The following is a 19,886-nucleotide window of genomic DNA, read 5'->3' on the forward strand; positions in this document are numbered from 1 at the left end:
TAGCCTTTGACTCCGTTCTTTATAAAACTATTCTGAAGGTCAGACCAACAAGCCTTTCCGGCTTTGTTATGATCAGGACTGAGATTTTGTTTATTTCCATTATTTGTATAGGAAAGGATAAATTGTTTAAAAATAAATATAATGCTTAAATTTTTAAACTGCTCTTTTATTGCTGTTTAATGCTTAAAATCACATTGTACCACAAAAGAATCAACAACGAAATGTCACGATCAACCAAAAGATAAGTACCCTCTTAGGACAAGCTGTCTGCAGTAAACTGATACAATGCGTTTGGGGAAACTGCACCTGCTAGTGCATACCTTAGGGGAAGGGAAGAAAACAAGATTACAATCTCGGGCAGTTTTGGTTGTTTCAATGTATGGCCGTGTCGGGCGGATTGGATGTGAAGGAGTTAAGTCATTTATGGGTTAAAGTTGCTGTCTTCCAGCTGGTCTTTCCTGACTTAGTCATCACTCCACGGGTCTCGATCAGTTGATGCTGAAGTTGTAACCTGTCTGACGAACGTATTCAGCAGCTCATTATTTCGTTTTGATCCTGGAACAATATCGGCAGCTTTCTGGACAGGATGTTGGCATTTCCATGTGATGATCCCTTCCGATGATGGATAGTGATGTCTTATTCCTGGAGTCTATCCACCTAGCAATTTGAAAGCCAGGTCAACAGTGCATGATTCATATGAAGCAGGAATTTTCTGCCGTAGAGATAATGATTCTGTACGGTAGAAAATTCTACCGTGAGCAATGATTCCTGCGTGATTTAGATAGGAACTTGCTCTAGTAGGCCACGACATTTTGTTGGCTGTTTATTTTTTGGGTTAAAACAGCACCGACATTTCCATTAATAATTGAGAATAAATGCTTTGTCGAACTGAGGATATGTTAGAATAGGAGCAGCTATTAAAGTTTCCTTCAGGTTCTTAAATGCATCCTCACATTCTTTTGTCCACAAAAACTTTTGCATGCTCTCTGTCAGCTTGTGAAGGGGTTTTGCAATGGAAGAAAAGTCCTTCACGAATCTCTTATAGTAAGTGCAAAACCCTAGAAAGCTCCTCAGCTGATGGACATTTTCAGGGCGTCTCCAGTCTTGAACTGCCAAAGTTCTTGTCCAGTAGTAAATGCCTTCTTTTCTTTGTCATCAGGATGTATCTCTACTTGTCAATACCCACTCTTTAAATCAAGTGTTGAAAACCATTTGCTTCCAGAAAGAGTGTCAAATTGCTTTCTTGCATGTCCGTTAGTTTTCCTACCTCTTCCTGTTAAGCAATAGATAGACGTCTTGGACGTTGCTTGATTGGTGGATTATCCCCAGTGTCGATTCTATGCTGTGTTAAACTGGTTTGACCCATGTCAGAAGAGGAGCGGGAGGAAAGTTCTTGAATGACATGTTCGGCAGCATTCTTCTCTTCATCGTTTAATTATGTATTCCGCAATAACTCCGATGTAATGCTCTCTGTAGACACGGATTCTGGGGTGTTACTGTTTCCTTTAATGCTAATTGGAGTATATCATTATAAGGGCACAGCCCCGATCCTCCTAGCCGGCCGTATGATAAAAAATGGGACTGGCCATAAAAAACAAAGTCCAAAATCTGAGCCTCAGTACTGAATTCCAATTCTATTTTTGTTCGTATTTATAATTTTCATTATGATCTCTGCAAAATCAAATTTGAATAGTTCCTTTTAAAATCTTCCTTAAAAGTCTTTCTATATATATTTTCGGCTATGGATCCATGAAATAAAAAATTCTGTTGTTACTGTTCTGTGTCTTGAGCTATGATTTTATGGACAGATTTAACTCCTCCATCTTTAATTCCGAATAGGGCTTTGTCCCTGTTCGGAATTAATGATGGAGGAGGCAAAATTGTATTCCTTAGATAGAAAGACCAATTTGAATATGCAAAGATCTGTAACATCTGTCACCTGTGCCATGTTAACGTTTAATTTTCTATCAGTGTCGATTTTATCACCGTACACAGTCTGGATTGTAATGTAGAGGGGCACCCAGATGAGCTTACCTTTCAATTGTTGAGTCAACTCTTTTAGAATATTGGTAACATTGGCTGTTATATCGATGGCCATATTGCAAGGAAATCCATTGGTACGTCCCGTGATGAAAAGTCCATAACTGCCGCCCCTCGCCGCAGTAATCTGAAGCGCTTTAAACTGGGGCTTCGCATTATCTGGTCTAATATTTTTGTGCATTTCTAAGTCAGATAATGGTGTTTCAGTGAGTTCACTAGTTTTAACACTTTTACATGTTTAACAATATTTTAATTACTATATACAGAGCGTATTCTTAGGCCGCCGCCTTCAACATGAACAAACTTTATTCTCAACTATGCGAGCAACAGCGCCCTCTAGCCTTTTCCTTCAAATTACACAACACTCCCCACCTGAACTCGGCGGAAAGTTCATCTTTCAATAATATATTCCAGAATATTCAATTAATATTTCGACAATCAATCCTAGAGAAATGGTTAAATATAACAAACATGCATACATAATTATAAGCACATAAATTTTACAAAACATTAAATGATACACTTCAGCGAGGTCAGGAGAATCTAACCTAAAAATACAAAATACAACATTAGTTAAGTTCCATATTATATAACAATTGTATAGGCCTTTTTAAGGTACCAGTAGGTGTTTTAATTATGCAAGACCTTATTTTACCATCTCTGCCTGGCATTAATTCCAAAATTTTCCCTATTGTCCAGAGATTTCTGGGATTCTGTCTGGAGGAAGTGGAGCGATATCCTGTACCCCAGGACGAGCACTATATCGTCTGCATATCACGCATTTAGTCTTAACACGCTGTCTTCCCTTCATGATGAAATATTTGTCTCTGATCTGAGTAAGTGTCGAATTAACTCTAGAATGGAATACTTTTTCATGCGAGTCCATGATGAACTCGGTAAACGTGCACTTAGAGGGTAATAGAATAGGATGTTTTAAATTCTCGTGACAGTCTGCAAATTGAATGGGACCTTTCAACCGAAGAATTCCCTCCTCATCAAGCCTTGGATTAAGGGAGTAGATGGAAGAATCGAGAATTGATTTTTTATTTGATAACTTAATTATTTCCGCATGATACGATTCTCGTTGCGTAATTTTTAGCCAATAATGTTCAGCTGCTTTAATCTCAAAAGCACTTAAAGGTCCATTCCCTGTAGACCTTTTCCGAAGCCTCTCAATAAATCTAAATACATAGGCAGTAATTCGAAGTAATTTTCCTAAAGAACTGAATTTTTCTATATGCAAAATTGGGGATTCATTGTTAATCACAGGTACAGTCAAAATAATACTTTTTTCTTAACTCCAACGATTCTGAATTTGATTGTAATTTCTTTTGTTTCGGAAAGTTTTCAGTAGAAAAACGTAACCAGTGTGGCCCATGCCACTACAGATCATTCTTAATTAGTGACTGAGCACTAATTCCTCGAGTTAGTAAATCGGAAGGATTTTGTTTTCCTTCGCAGTGGTTCCACAATTTTTTGTTGCATATACCTTGTATTTCTGTAACACGATAGGCGATAAATGGTTTCCAATTATTTGGCGAAACTTTAATCCAAGTAATGGCGATTTCGGAATCACTCCAAAAATAAACATTGTAGAGTTGCGCGCTTCCAACCTGCACGCAACCAAGAGGTGACTGTTGAAACTGGAAAATAGACAGAGTCTTGCTAAGGGTTTAAATCCCTTTTTATTCAACTTAAGAAATTACAATTGCGTGCTCTTGACGCTCACAAACTACGCCGACCCAGCAGTAAAATAAAAATAAGAACCTGAAAAGAAATAATAACAAGACTCTAACTACGAGGCTCTCTAAGCGTAACTAACCTCACCGCGTTTTACAATACCGCTGCTAATTCAGCAAACTTATCACGTTGAACGATTAACAATTCTCCGAGGCAAGCACACAGGCCGAAACGCGGGGTTCTTCAATTTCTGGCTAACTACCTCCACGCTCGTGAAGTAAGAACAGCACACCTCGAACTCGTTTCCATTCTATTTAACTCAGAATACTTCCGCTGATAATTTGAATCCTTGCGCATTCTACTCTGGCATAATTTACATACTCTGGCATTGACAGTTCCAGGGGAAAGTAAGGCTTTACAGGAATGATAGTTAAACTTAAAATAAATGTTAGTTAAAATAAATATAAACCCTACATTTGCCGGTGCCAGAATTCGGAAAACTTGGAAGCAGGTAATACAAACGACCTGTTGTAAAGTTTCTAGAATTCTGAACTAGCTCTTAAAAGCCTCGTTTGCACAAAAAAATCTTATGTAACAAAATGTATACTAAATTTCTGTCGATACTTATATAAATCTCTCTTCTTACAGCAACTTTTCCTGGACTTCAGCAATCAATCTTGTTCTTTTCCTTCCAGCTTCTGGAAGGAATAAGTATCAGTATCTTTCTAAATACATTATAATTTACACTTTCTTGACACAATAAATTTTTGTTTTTAAACGATTCGTTTTCCTTAGTTACTGCTTACTTCACATTCATTCAATTATTCAATCATTAATTTAACTTTCCCCTGGCTATCCACCATGTGTGGTGTCAAACGGGAATATTCGTGTTTTAGTCTTACAACACTTTCCCTAACCACCATGATTTGTTAGAATTCAACGACCAAATAGACACACCTTACTCGACATTCTACAATTCGATGAGCTACTTTAACATTCTTAAGAATTCAAGTGTAGGTGGAGAAACCTACAAGACACATTCATTCTAACTTCCCCCTCATTCATCTTTAGACATGCAGGCTTTCGCTCTAAAGCATGATTTTATCTACAGTTTAATACTTAAATTTTGAATTCATTGCTTTTGAGCATTTTACTTTTAGCATCTAAAATTTTATGCTTCTAGACTAAATTCTACTTTTACATAACTTTCAAGTATTTACGTATATTTACAAAATTTTAATACATATGATTTTTACAATTTACCATAAAATGAATAAGAGAAAATAAATTTTTACTTTACTCATTCTTCGCCAAGCTGGCGGCACTGAAACTAAAATTCTTATTAATACAAGAATACGAAGTTACTTTTATCTTCGGCCAAATTTTGGCTTTAACATAACAGAATTAGTCTTTCGACCAACAGAAAATGCTTGTTCTTAGATTTGTACTTAAAGAAAATAATACTTTTGCCTTAGCTAAATAAAGTAAAACAAAACTAAGTCTCAACCGAGACATATTGACTTTCGTCAAAACGTAGAACTTCGTACTTACGCATAACATTTCGGAACAAAAGAAAAAAAAAATTATAGAAGATTTTAACTTATCTTTGAGTTTTCGATGATTGAAACTCCGTCATTCTTTTCTGGCAAAACTGTTCCCACGTTATAGGTTTCATGGACGTCAATCTTCTCCTTACTGACCTCCGAGTGTCGTCCACATTAGTTTTCTTTTGCGTCCTCTGCATGCTGGCCTCTTGGCGTAGCAATCGTCGGGTTGTTGTCTTTTTTCGTTTTTCCATTGGACGGCTGGTCTTGACGTCCTCCGGTCTGGAGTCCTTCTTGAATTTCTTCTGTTGGTGGTGGTCTTTTCGTTCCTCCTGCTGTCTTTTCAGTTTCCGGAACGGCGGCCTTGTTTGCACCTGACTCTCTGGCCCTGGGAGCGTTCTCCTTGATGTATAATTTCTACTGCGACACGTTGTAGGTGGTGTTTTCCTCTTTACCAATGTTTCTTTACGCGGTGGCTTTGTATTCTTGTTTTTCTTAAATGCTGGAGTCTGAAAGTTTTCCTTTTTTCTTTTTGGTACCGTCGTCTGGGTTGTAGAAGGGCTAGGTCTCTCTTCAGTTCTCTGCTTCTTGGGTGGTGGAACGGTTGTCGTTATTTCTGGACCTTCTACTTCTTTTAGGCTTGAGTCCTGCAAGAAACTTTTAAGGATTTCAAAATTATTTGAATTATAGTATTTTTTCACCTGGTCGGGACTTGCTTTACAGATCTCCCCTCTCTCGTTCTTAAGGTACAATACGACTCCTTTGATTTCCTGAATTACATAGGGGCCTTCAAATTTTGGAGCTAACTTTGCAGTAAAATTGTCTGGGGCACTTGATAAAGAAAATTTCCGCTTCAATACTTTATCCCCAACTTTAAAATCTGCTTCACGGCGTTTTCTACCGTAATACACTTTTTGCTTATTTCTTGTCGTATCCGAGCTTTTAAGCGCCCGATCAATAAGTTTTTGCACATCTTTCTGTTTAAACTCTTGCGCTCTTTGTTGCACAAAGAATAATTTATCTAAAGGCGTAATTAACTTTCGGCCTAAAAATAATTCTGCTGGGGTTTTTCCCGTAGTATCGTGATTTGCTGTTCTTAAAGCATAAGCTAATTCATTTATGTAGACATCCCAGCACTTGTGATGTGTGCTAACGTAACTGCGAATTATTTTTACAATGTTTTTATTCACTCTTTCTGCTATGTTTGCCTGTGGTCTATACGGAACCATTTTGATGTGGCGTATGCCAAGTCCAGTGCATATGTTTTCAAATATTTGACTAATGAATTGTTTTCCGTTATCGCTGATGACTTTTATCGGTGCACCGTATTTTAAAATGTATCTGTGTAAGAATGCATCTGCGAATGTTTTGGCTGACGCGCGTTTAAGTGGAACAATTTCTGTCCATTTTGAAAAGTGATCTACAATTACTAAAAGAAAACGATTTTTATTTAACTCGCTCTGGGGTAAGGGACCAAGAAGATCTATGCCTAAAATTTCATTCGGAAATGTAGCGCGAATGCTATTTAAGTACCCGGCCGGGCTGTAATTAATATCATTTATTAACTGACATTGATTGCAGGACCTGACATACGCAGTTACTATTTTGTATAATTGCGGGAAATATACCGCCTCGCGTACCCTTTTTAAAGTCTTTCTGACCCCTAAATGACCCGCTGTTTTCGCGTCGTGTAATTCCTTCAAAATGCTTAATCGAAGCGAGGCTGGGATGACTGGTTTGTACTCGAGATTTTCGTTTGTTGTTTTCGTATAAAATAATAAATTGTCTATTATTTCATAGTTTTCTGCTCTATTTCTTATCGCATCGATATCTGTGTGCTCAAAGCTTTCGGGGTCTTTCAAATATGCATAGATATTTCCAAATTCAGGATCAGCTTTCAATTCAGTGATAATCGTATCTCTAGAATCTAAAATTTTTGAAGTCAGCACAGCGCATTTAAGTTCATTTCCTTCATCGTCCAGTTTTATACGAGAAAGTGCGTCAGCTACATTGTTTTCCTTACCCGGTTTATATTTTATTATTAGATTATATTCTTGGAGTTTTAAAGCCCATCTTATTAACCTGGGCGTTAGGTTTTTTCCCGAGTAAAGTCTACCAACAGCCGCATGATCCGAAAAGACTGTTACTGGCGCTTTGCCGAAATAAACTCGAAATTTGTGTACAGCCATTAATACGGCTAATGTTTCTCTCTCTGTAGCTGTATAATTCCTTTATGTCTGCTTCAACGTTTTACTAAAAACTGCCAGAGGATGGCTATTTTGCATAAGAACCGCACCCACCGCATAGTCCGACGCATCTGCTGCAATTTCCAGGTTTTCGTCCCCCTCCGGGAATTTCAAAACAGGGGCATTGATGAGCGCTTCTTTTAATCTTTCAAATGCTGTATTTGCTTCCGCTGTCCACGTAAATTTACTTTTCTTTCTTTTAATTACTAAGAGTGGTTCAACAATATTAGCGAAATCTTTTATGAAAGACCGATAGTAAGAACATAACCCAAGGAAAGAAGAAAGTTTCTTGGCGGTGTTGGGCGGTGGAAAATTCTTGATTGCTTTTATTTTTGAATCTTGCGTTTCTATACCCTTTTGCGAAATTTTATAACCGAGATATTTAAGTTCTTTAGTTGCAAACTTGCATTTTGAGGCTTTAATTGTAAGACTGACCTCTTTTAATAATTTAAAAACTTCTTCTAGATCTTTAATGTGTTGTTCCAACGTACTACTCGTTATAATTATATCATCTAGATAGATTAAAGTTGATTTTCCTAGGACAGACTTTAGAACAATGTCCGTAGCTCTCTGGAATGTTTATGGGGCACCACACAACCCAAAGGACATGCGTAAAAATGCATAAGTGCCCGATTTTGTTATAAACGCGGTTTTATGTATGTCTTCGGGTCTCATAGCTATTTGATAGTAGCCAGGCGTTAAGTGCAAAGTAGTCATGTATCTTGTAGATTTGATCTTTCTAATAATTTCTTCTATAACCGGCAAAGGGTAAACTGGGAATTTAGTAATACTATTTAGTTTTCTGTAATCGATAGCAAACCTCCAAGCCCTTTTATCCGAAGGAGGAAACTCGTTCTTTTTCCTACATAGTACGACTGAACTCGCGTACTCACTATTTATCGGCGTTATTATTTTATTCTTTAACATCTTCTGAATATGTTCTTTAATGATTACGTCTTTTTGTTTATCATAACGATATCGTTTAGTCCTACAAGGTTTTTCGGCAGTTAACTGTATCTGATGCGTAACTATTTGACAGCTACCAGGCTTTTCTGAAAACAAGTTAGAAAAATTACTCACCACTTGCTGGATGGCTTGACTTTCATGGTCATTCAAATGGCTAAGGTCAACTTGCGGTTGTTCCACAGGTTCCACCACCCTCTGGTCCATCTCCAGCACAACAGAACTGTCTTGAAAATTCAATTTGGCCCTCGCGGCCCTTAAAAACTCCATACCTAAATAAGAGGATTTTGCAGATTCTTCACTACAAAAATTAATACTTTGAGGCTTTCCTCTTTTACCTGTATGTTTAATGATAATTTCCCGATGCAGTGACAGGTTTTTCCTTGCGCCGCTATAATTTCGGTATTTTTGGTTTTAGATAATCGTAACCTATAAAAATTCTTTTTGAAGAATGTTTCGCTCATAAAATTACCTTCTGCTCCTGTATCGATGAGCGCTTCTACTGGTACATCGCCAACCAGGACTTGTGTAACTGGTAGATGTGAGTTTTTTACGATGACCGTATTTAAATGTCTTTTTGAGGGATTTTTTAAAACTTCCGGGGTCTGGACCCTCGCTTTCACAGGCCCCTCTACTCGTTTAAAGCTTTCCTTTCAACTTCTACCTTCTGGGTACGCGTATGTTTGTTTTCGAATTTCCTTTTTGGGCCTTGACCTTCGAGGTTCGATGAGTTAGCTTGATAGCTCTTTCCCCCATAAGAGCGGTTTGCATTTCTGGTTTGCTCATTTGAAGATTGCCTTCGTGTACTTTGAGAATACGATGCCCCTCTAGCTTTTTCCGCTATTCTGCGATTTTGAAACTTCACCGCCAATTCGAAGAGCTCCTGCAATGTGCTTGGGTTTCTAATTTCGAAGTAGTCTTGAACAGCAGGTAACAATCTTGGTAAGATTATTTCAATAATCTCCGCGTCGGGTTTCTTCCCATACAGCATATTCGTCAGCTTAATTTTTCGCAGAATAAAGTCCATCAACTCTTCTATATCCCGTTGATAGAAACTATATAGTTCGGCTTCCAGCCTTGCTCGATCTTTCACTATGGAGAAGGCCTTTACTAACGATTTTTTGAAATTTTCAAATGTATATGTCTGGCTTCCAAATTCCCCTAATAAAAATTTGCCTATATTCTTCCACCATAGCGCGGCCTGTCCTCTTAGTGCAGATGTGGCGATGGCAACTTTCTGTCTTTCAGGCACATGGTAGAGCTGAAAGTGATTTTCTAGGCCCTCTAGAAATATCGCCACCGAATTTTTTCCGTCGAAATTGACGTTTGGCTTGATTGACGCTCTCAAAGTCTGGACCAGGTATACAAATCCTTCCAATTGGCTTGCCATTTCTAGTTGTTGTCCCGCGGCTTCCATCCGATTTTCGGCCATTTCAGATCGACAAGTGTTCGGGCGCCAATGTAGAGTTGCGCGCCTCCAACCTGCACGCAACCAAGAGGTGACTGTTGAAACTGGAAAATAGACAGAGTCTTGCTAAGGGTTTAAGTCCCTTTTTATTCAACTTAAGAAATTACAATTGCGTGCTCTTGACGCTCACAAACTACGCCGACCCAGCGATAAAATAAAAATAAGAACCTGAAAAGAAATAATAACAAGACTCTAACTACGAGGCTCTCTAAACGTAACTAACCTCACCGCGTTTTAGAATACCGCTGCTAATTCAGCAAACTTTGAATATCACGTTGAACGATTAACAATTCTTCCAGGCAAGCACACAGGCCGAAACGCGGGGTTCTTCAATTTCTGGCTAACTACCTCCGCGCTCGTGAAGTAAGAACAGCACACCTCGAACTCGTTTCCATTCTATTTAACTCAGAATACTTCCGCTGATAATTTGAATCCTTGCGCGTTCTACTAAAATTTACATACTCTGGCATTGGCAGTTCCAGGGGAAAGTAAGGCTTGACAGGAAAGATAGTTTAAACTTAAAATAAATGTTAGTTAAAATAAATATAAACCCTACAACATCCTCAATTAAATCACCAAACAATTTTTTTAAATATTTCTACATTCGAGCAGGCACGAGTGCTCCCATTAACTCTAAACGAGGAGGCGTGATTGATCTTAAAGGTGCAACCCTGCATTTCGACATGATAAAGGAAGTTTTAATTTCTGAATCGTTCATATGGTATCTGAAATATGCGATGGCCCCATATGCTTTAAAACTAGCGTCCGAAAATAGGTGAAGGCTTATATTCATTGGCTCGTCATCAAAGAAATTTCCCTGTATCGATATTTCAGTTAAATCATTAAGTTCCTCCCGCCAAATGTTGAATTTGTCCTTAATCTGTGCAGGAAGGACCTCATCCCAGTCAGAAACGGAACACCAAATTTCTTGCGTAATAATTTTTGCCCGAATAACAAAGGGTGCAATAAATCTAAATGGATCGTATATTTGGGCGATACTTTGCAAAAGTTTCCTTTTTGTAGCAAAATCGTTTCCAGTAGAAAAGTCAATGAAATTTTTTAAATTTAACTTTATAGTGTCCTCAATGGAATTCCAAATCATGCCTAAGAAATTCGATTCACTAGTTAGTTTGTTATCTGATTCCTTAATCCCATTTGAGACCCATAAATCGTTTAATGCTTTAGAATTAGTTCTTAATTTTCTGAAATTCATCCCAACATCCTTAAATATATTAACCGCATCTACAAATAACCGATATGCATCTTCAACCGTTACTGCTCCAAAATATAGGTTGTCGACATAGACAGAATTCAACATTTGGAAACTGTCCGGCATTTATCTTTATATTTCCGAATGTGATATTTTATAGTGGCGACCAAAATGAAAGGAGATATAGTCAAACCGAAAGCTACGCGACACATTTGCGTAATCTTAAAGGAGTCATTATTTTCATTAAACCAAAGAAATTTTAGAAATTGTCTATCACCTTCAGCAATTCCTATCATAAAAAAGGCTTTTTCAACGTCTCCACAAAACGCTATCTTAAACTTACGAAAATTTAACATAATATCTAGTATAATTGGATTTAGATTAGATCCCGATTCAAGGCAGTCATTTAACGAATTCGTATCCTCTGTCCTTGAGCTAGCATCGTACACAATTCTTACCTTAGTAGTTTCACTAGGTCGTATCACTGCTCGGTGCGGCATAAAATAACCCAAATTTGTATCATTATTCGAACATTCCTCCACAATACCTTCTGGGTTTTCATCCGCAGAGAACCCGTTGGCGCTTCCGGAAAGAACCCGTTGGCGCCGTTACATTTTTACTCGCCAAGCTCGCCGTTCATCGACCATGAGCCGAGCCGTAAACGTCATTTTTAGTGCATGTAAATTCAAATTAGCAGACAAAACAATATATTAAGCATATGGTAGTAAAAATTCACAGATGATAAGCATATAGATGTAAAACTAACCGGTTAAACGTGATACACGAAAATAAATTTGTATTAAATTCAAATTAGCACAGAAAAGAATATATTAAGCATAAGACAATATATAAGGATTTATAACGGAAATAAAAATTCATTTAAAAAATATAAATTAGTATTAATATACTGAAATTAACCGGTTAAGCGTGATATACGAAAAAAATTTGTCTTAAATTCCAGTTAACACAGAAAACAATATATTCCTTACACCAGCAGTGGTTTGCCAATTTTGATGACCATGGTGATGCATCGAACTATTTTGTCATCTTAGATAATCAATAATATTTTTTATTTCAATTTAATCATCTATTTATGTCACACCTGCCATCTTCTGAAAGGTTATTGTTAGAAAAGCATTAACAATATATTATCTTGTTAACATTTTACGCCATAAAAAATTGATTTATTCTCATAATTTTAGATGACAATAACCAATAATAAAAATAAAAGCATTTCTAAATTATTTAAAATGCATATGCACATTTTTGCGGCCTACGAAAAAAATTATTTTAGAGGTTGGAAACCTCATGGTTCTTATAGCTGTTAATATTTAGGAACACAACGTGAAGAGCCGTGTTTTCTTCCTTTCATCGCGAACCGAGAACCGGCATATATCTACGAAAATATTTCTATCTATTCGTTGTTAAAAAAATTCAGAAAAAATAATAATAAATAAGAGAAGAATAATATAAATCTGCAAATGCGAACAACGACAGTGATAAATCAACAAAATGAACGCATGAGGAATGGTTGCACACTTCGAACAAGCGAAAAGGATAAATCCGTTGGGTTACTAGGTTTGAACTATTATCGCCAAAGTTGGCGATGTTTACATTTACCGGGTTCTCTGTGGAAGTGCTTCCTTCCTTCTAATATCTGGTTCTCAATTATATTTTTATATTCCTGAAAAATCTCCGGAGTTTCACTTAGTTTATTGTGAAGGTTAAGCGAATCGTTTCTTAGCTACCTTAAAATTATTTCCTAGATTATTCGGACTGTATTTCCAGATTAAATTTGCCTCATATCTTCCGTTTTTAAACTGCAAATTTCTTTCAAACTGGTCTATTATTTCGCAGTCAATATCGGAATAATCATCAGAATCATTAATTCCCATATGTTCTAATTCCCAAAAACCTCTTAAATCTTCCAACACAACAGTGTTTGTTATTACCACTAAATTTTCAGAAAAAGTTTTGGTTTAATCCTAGTATCCGGTGCACACGGGATTTGGCTACTTTTGGCGACTTTATGATGAGCAGTAAAAACGGGACATATACGATGCGTAGTTAACGAGTCATTCAAAGAAAATATGTAGTTAAACATAGTATATACTATCTATATAGTATATATACTATGTGTGTATATACATATACTATGTGTGTATATACATATACTATGTGTGTATAGTATACATATAGACGTTCTTTGGATCATTTTTGGTGTTGGCGATAATTTTCAAAGTCGCGCTAAGGCTGCACCGTATACTAGGATTTTACCAAAATTTTATTTGTTTTATTTTTCTCGATTCCTGTAGCAACCCAACCAAACACAGAACTGACTGCGTACAACCCTTCAGATATTTTAATTCTTTCTGAATAAACTACATTCCAGAAATCATCCCCGCCAATTACAGTAGACGCTCGTTTTTACGAACTCGTAGGGACTACGAAAACAGTTCGTTAAATCGAGAGTTCGTAATTTAGAAAGGCATCGGAAATTGTTAGTATTTCACATTTTAATGTTTTCGAGACAGGTTAGTGATACTATTCCATGCTTTTATTTATGTATTAGGAATTATTTTTAATAGTATTACTACTTAATAAATGATATCCATTCTATTAAACAAACAAGAAATATAAAATATTTGTAAAACGTACCTTTATTAAGTCATTGAGCAACAAAATAATCACTTATCTTTGTCTGTTTTAAAACAACAGATTGTACAATGCAAGACTCCATCTTCTCTATATTTGTTAGCATTTCACAATTATCACTGGCCTCAAAAAATCGTCTAAGTTCTGACAAGTATTCAGCAGCTTGTTTTAAAGTCGGTCTTGGTGTTACTTCATTTTCTTCTTCTTCTTCTTCTTCTGGATCTGAAAGTCTCTCATTCTCGTTGATTATGCTGCTAATAATATCGTGATCCGTATTTCCTCCGTGCAGATGACATTAGAATCCACATTTAAAAAATCCTCGAATGAAAGTTCTGGCAACTGTGGATTTCTACGGCGAAGTTCATGCATGAGAACCTCATCTTCGTCGTGAGATCTATTGTCATGAATTTCTTCAGTTACGCCTGTTTCTTTAATAAAACCTGCATGTCGAAAGGCTTTAGAAATTGTTTCATCTAAAACATCATTCCATGCACTGATTGATAAATGCATTGCACCAAGAATATCAATCTGATAAGGTTGTTCCTTTCCAAGCCAAGGATTACTCTTTGCAAGAGCACTGTCTTATATTTTCGCTTGAAACTATTGATTATCCCCTGATCCATTGGCTGTAAAACTGCAGTTGCATTTGGTGGGAGATATTCCACACGGATTTCCTGAAGCCCAGTGACTTCCATGTGTGCAGTACAATTGTCCACGATTAGGAGAACTTTGCGCTTCTCTGCTGAAAAACGGTTATCTAAATCTCTCAAACATTTTTCGTAGATGTTGCCAGTCATCCAGGCCTTATTATTAGCATAATATGCAGCAGGAATCTTCTGAACATTTTTGAAACACCTTAGTTTCAGATATTTTCCAATAAAGAGCAGAGGCAATTTTTGTGACCCAGTCATGTTGGCTGCAATAAAACTGTAAGTCTCTCTTTAGCTTTATTACCTCCAACACATTTATCTCCTTTGTAAGCTAATGTTCGTTCTGGCAAAATCTTAAAAAACAAAACCGTTTCGTCCGCATTAAAAACGTCATCTGCAGCGTATTCAGAAAGAAGCAATTTCAACTTTTCTTCTTTCCATTCATTTGCTGATGACGTGTCTACTGCTGCACTTTCACCACACACTTTCCGGAAACTCAAACCATTCCGAAATTTAAATTTCTGTAACCAGCCATCCGATGCTTTAAAATCTTTGATGTGTTATTTGGAAACAAAAAAGTGTGCTTGTTCTTTAAGTGCATTTCCATCAATTGGAATGTTTAAGCTTCTCATCTTTCGAAACCAAACAAGCAAAGCCCTTTCCAAATTTGGGTGTTTTGATTCTCTAAAATATTTTCGAGAGGAGGGTCCACATTCATCGTTTCCGTTTTTAGCTCCAAAGATCTTCTCTTTTGCCTTTAATCGTCGATAAACTATTTTTAGGAATTCCATATTTCTGAGCAATTTGTGTCTTGCTTAATATTTTTTCGTCAACTTCTTTTAAAATCTTCTTTATTTCAACCGCTAAACAAATTCGTTTCTTCATTTGCGACATAGCTCTAAGAATCTTACTTAACAAAAACTGGCCCAATCTCCCTCTCGACTAACGAGACTTCACTGATTGAGTTGTCCAGATCAAATGACTATGACATTACAAAAAGCAACAACTCTCTTTTAGAAGCAACCTAAACCCCTTTAACATTAATGGTCTCACTCCCACCCAACAACATCAGGCCGATGCTCTTCTGAGAGCCTCCCACAACAAACAACACCATAAATTTGTCCTAATTCCCCCTCTTCTCCGCCCCCTCCTTCCTTACTGTACTTCTTCGAATGTTTCGCACTTGCTGCCTCAAAATAGTTGGAGATTTTATTTGACCTTCATACTTCTTCCCAATGAAACACGCAGAAGTATGAAAACTGAGTTCGCAAAAAAGAGATTTTCCTGATTTGTAGTTCGTAAATAAGAGCGCAAAATTACATTACATCTATGGGAGTGTATTCGGGACCATTCGCTAGTTCGTCAAATCGAGAGTGTTCGTAAAAAAGAGGTTCGTAAAAGCGAACGTCTACTGTAATATCTCAACATCTGCGTTATTTTTTCTTCAGCAATCGGCGATCTGCAACCCCAGATGCTCCATGAAGTCTGCAATTTGTTTACTAGGCACACTGGGCGCCGAGGAAATAACATCGGAGATCAAACATTCAATTTTTATTTTATTATTTTGTTTCCAATTCTGAATTTCGATTTCAACGACCGGATACGAATGATGCATTGCCTTGGTCGCACCAAATGAATGAACATAAAGTCTCTCATAACGGATTGGAGTAAGTTTTAAATAGTCGGCCAACTTTTTCGTTATAAAGGATCTGTGACTGCCTTGATCAAGAATTAATCTAGTTAGTTTTGATTTATACTTAGAACAAGCATAAACTGTACAAGTTTGTAATAATATTTCCCTGGCATTACAGTAATTATTATTATCACCTTGAGGAACAGAAGCAATCAATTTTAAGTTTTGAACTTTATTTCTTTCCTCAGAATTCAAAGTCAGAGATTCAGTTGCATTTTCGGAATAACCTTGTTCCGAATTTTTGTTTACAAGGGATTTATTAGTACAAATCGATTCATTGTGATACATACCGCCACATTTATTACATTTAGTTTTATTTCTCCACCTTTCTGATCTATGGAATTTTTTAAAACAAGAAAAGCAGTGGTTTTCGGATCTTAGTTTCTTTAATTTATCAGAAACATTCACTTCGCATTTAAATGACTCGTGCAAATTATCACAAAAGATGCATTTTCGGTTAACTGCAGTATGAAATGCAGTCGAGGTGTATTTTTTACATATTTTCTAGTTTCATATTTTGATTGATCGACTCGCGGAGGCACAGGATTTTTCCTTTCATTTAATACTAGATTTGAAACTTCCCTGCATTCTATTTCCGTTTTAATAAATTGCGTTAATTCCGAAACTTCAACTTTATCTTTCGATCCTCTTTGCCGATTAAATTCTAAAACTAAATCGTCCGGAATTAATTTTAATAATATTGGAATTAGTAAATGTCCATATGAGCCAGAAGTTACTTCTAAAGTTTCCAAATTACGAAACGAAACTTCTAATTCGTCATACAATTTACGTAAAGCCTTTACGTTAGCATAATTTTTAACGGCTACTAAATTGAGAATTTTATTCATGAATGAATTAATGATCAGGTCTTTTCGACCATATCTGTCCTTTAGTGATGCTACACAACTATCATAATTACTTTCTGTTAATTCAAAGCCTGAAACAACATTCGAAGCTTGTCCTGTTAAGAATGTTTTTAAGTATGCAAATTTTTGTATTTTTGAAAGCGTTTCGTATTTATGTATCGAATTTCCGAATCTATTCCAAAATTCATTCCATTGTTTCGAGTCTCCCCAAAATTTATCAATCATTAATTTTGGTAATTTCAGCGTACTACTCCCACTAGAACTGGAACTTACATGCAAAATTCCATTACCACTAAGACTAGTTTAAATCAAAACTTTGGGGGTTCCTCGCTGGCGATACTGCGGTAACCGCACCTAGAAACTGCTTAATTTGACTACAAGCAATTATACATTTGTCATTGTATTCTTCGCTTATACTAAATTTTCTTCAATTAAGTTAACATGAATTAACTCTTGTCTCTTGTATTTCATCAAGCGTTCTCAAATTATTTTTCTTTTCGGTTAATAATTCAAATAATTCCCGTAATTCTTTAATCAAATTTTCCTCCCCTTCAATTTTTAATTTATCTTCAATCACTTTAATTAACCTAGTAACAGACGATCTCAATGTGGAACGTTTATGTTTCAACCTATCTAACTTCTCATCCATTTTATTTAATTTAAATACACCCACGACAGCAATAATAAATACTTACTAATTTACTACAAATAATCACTAAATAATTAATTTAAGATTTCCCTACCTTTATTTGGAATTCCATTGTCCCTTGAATATGAAATATCCTAAATCGAAACACTTAGATCGAACACCTAAAATCTTCACAAAGCCTTAATTTACGCCAATGCACCTTTTCCTTCAAATTACACAACATCTGGCAACCTTCGCCCCGCGAGATGGCCACTAATTAGTTTCCCTCTTTCTTGATAGGTGCGGTCTTAACTTCCATGCCATGAGGTGTTCTGCAGTTCTGTTTTATATCATCTTCAGCACCACAGTTCTAACACTTTAAGGTTGGTTCGTTTTTTTGTCACTCCTATTCCGTCTTAACTAGTCGTCTAGATGAGTAGTCACTTGATTCACTCGTACTTGGACTTGCGCAGCTCTGATTAGGTGGCGGTCTCAACAAGTTGCTTTCTGGACTGCCTCGAATTTCATGGTGTACACCAGAGCGCTTTTTAAATCCTTGACAAACGCCATTCGTAGAGCTTTCTATATCCCGGGATCCCCGATGCCGTCGATGAAGTACTGCAGGGACAAAATTTCCCATTTATGTGTCAGTGGGCGTTTGTTGATGGGATTTTAGTTGAAGACTGCTGTAGTCTTTTAAACATTTCTGCCCAAAGCACCAGATAGAGCTTTGAGATCTATCTAGCCTCTTACGAAACCGAGGTTTTCAGGAAGAGTCGTAAGGATATCCGCTGCGTCTGCTTAAGGGAAGCGGCGAGGTGACAGGCCTTACCTTGGGAATCTCATCCATTCGCTTCCGCAACTATAGAAAATTGTGTTTTGTATACATGCCAAGAGGTCTTCCCATCATATATGGATAACTTCAGAGAGGAACGAGCAGGCATGGGTAGAAATGTAAAACCACCAGAACCGATGTCTACTGTCGTAGGAATTTATTTAAGGTGTCGACTTCTTTGGCAACCTCAGAAACCCTGTCGTCAATTTGTTGTTCCATGGCAGAAACTCTCTCTTTTCTGTTTCTTCTTTGACAGAAGAAACTCTTTCTTCAATTTGTGCAACTTGATTTTCAACTGCGTCTATTTTGCCTTCCATAGGCTCAAATTTGTTTTCTATTTTTCAGGTAATTTCTCTTTTCGTTTTTCCTTGACATGCTTCAATCTTTTCTTGAGCAGGTTCTTTTCTTTCATATCATCTTTAAGGCATTATTGGCCCACATTCATTTCTTCTTTGAACACAGCAAAGGCTGCCACCAATTTCCCTAGTTGTTGTTCCCTACGCTCTTGTCACTGGCATTCAATCCTACTTCTGACACCAAAAACTGTTGCTTGCATACGGGTTCATAATAGATTGAATGCATAAGTCTGATAATAGGGTAGTAAAAATTTATTTTGACTTAGAGAAATATTTCAGAACTGTGGAATTTTCCACAGAAATATTCGTACAGGCATTCACAGTATAATCAGTATAACTTCCAAGAACGTTAAATACAACGGAATGCAAAGCGCATCTAAAGAGAAAGCTAACTCGGATTTATTTCAGTTCATGCTGGCAACAACAATAGCTAAGCAATTGAGAGTAGATGCTATCTCTTCGGCCTTACATAGTCTTCACCCGGCCGCCGAGATATTTCTATTACTTTCTGGTTCTCGAAATTACTGGAAAGCAATACGAGGGTGAAATTACGGTTACAGCTAACATAGTGGTCAATTACATTTATTCAATTACAATACTTATTACAATAACACATGAACTGGACCAAAATGTCGCCAAATATGGCTACAAAATAAGTCGCCAAAACCGTTGTCAGCTTGGCGGTATCTCACCAAATTACCGAGATACCCATTTACTTAATGTGGAATGCACTTGACCTTGTATTCTTACTTTTCCGGCATAACTTTCTCTTAAAATTTGTTGCGCTACATTACACAGAAGAAAACGACAGTTTTACTTATAATTCAACTAAAATTATCTATCCAAGTACAAAATTCGTAGCAATATCTTTGAATACGACTTTTGCTACAGTGTAAATTAATTAGTTCAGTATACAGGTTTTTTGGAACATAATCACATTTTTTAATGGTAAATGGAAGTAATGTAAAATTATATTCTATATCATTAAAATCTTAAACACTTTTGTCATAATAATAGTAATTAAGTTGCAATAGATGTATTCATGGGCTGTC

This window comes from Stegodyphus dumicola, chromosome 1, assembly GCF_044657685.1.
Source record: "Stegodyphus dumicola isolate Sdum_Otavi_A_Nest chromosome 1, ASM4465768v1".
In the NCBI taxonomy this organism is placed as follows: domain Eukaryota; kingdom Metazoa; phylum Arthropoda; class Arachnida; order Araneae; family Eresidae; genus Stegodyphus; species Stegodyphus dumicola.